Source organism: Pundamilia nyererei, unplaced genomic scaffold, assembly GCF_000239375.1.
Source record: "Pundamilia nyererei isolate P.nyererei 1_Seehausen unplaced genomic scaffold, PunNye1.0 scaffold00084, whole genome shotgun sequence".
NCBI classification, from domain to species: domain Eukaryota; kingdom Metazoa; phylum Chordata; class Actinopteri; order Cichliformes; family Cichlidae; genus Pundamilia; species Pundamilia nyererei.
Window position 1 is genome coordinate 1,746,356 of NW_005187485.1, and position 391 is coordinate 1,746,746.

The following is a 391-nucleotide window of genomic DNA, read 5'->3' on the forward strand; positions in this document are numbered from 1 at the left end:
CACACACACACACACTGAAGGCGCGAAAGTTAAAGCGTCATGGTTTTATAAGATCCTGGCATCGTCTGGTGGGGGAGAGGAAATCTCTCTCACTTGCAATCTCGGGGCTGATGATTTGATTACAGATAAAAGCGTATTTCCCCGGCTCGGCCTGTCAAACTGCGCCGGTTGCCGTCAAAGAGCAGCTCTGGAACAAGCAGCAGCTGAGGCTCACGGTGTGTCTCAGCGGCGTATGGCGCTGTTCCTTAACGCGGTGCTGAAATTAAACCGCGAACACCCACAGCAGTGCACGGCGCGTCATGCATATTCAGCCTGGGATTAGGGTGCCTTTTGTGCTCAACGTCAACCCTGAGCGCTGCAGACAGCTCTGGATTTTAGAGGTAAACACTAA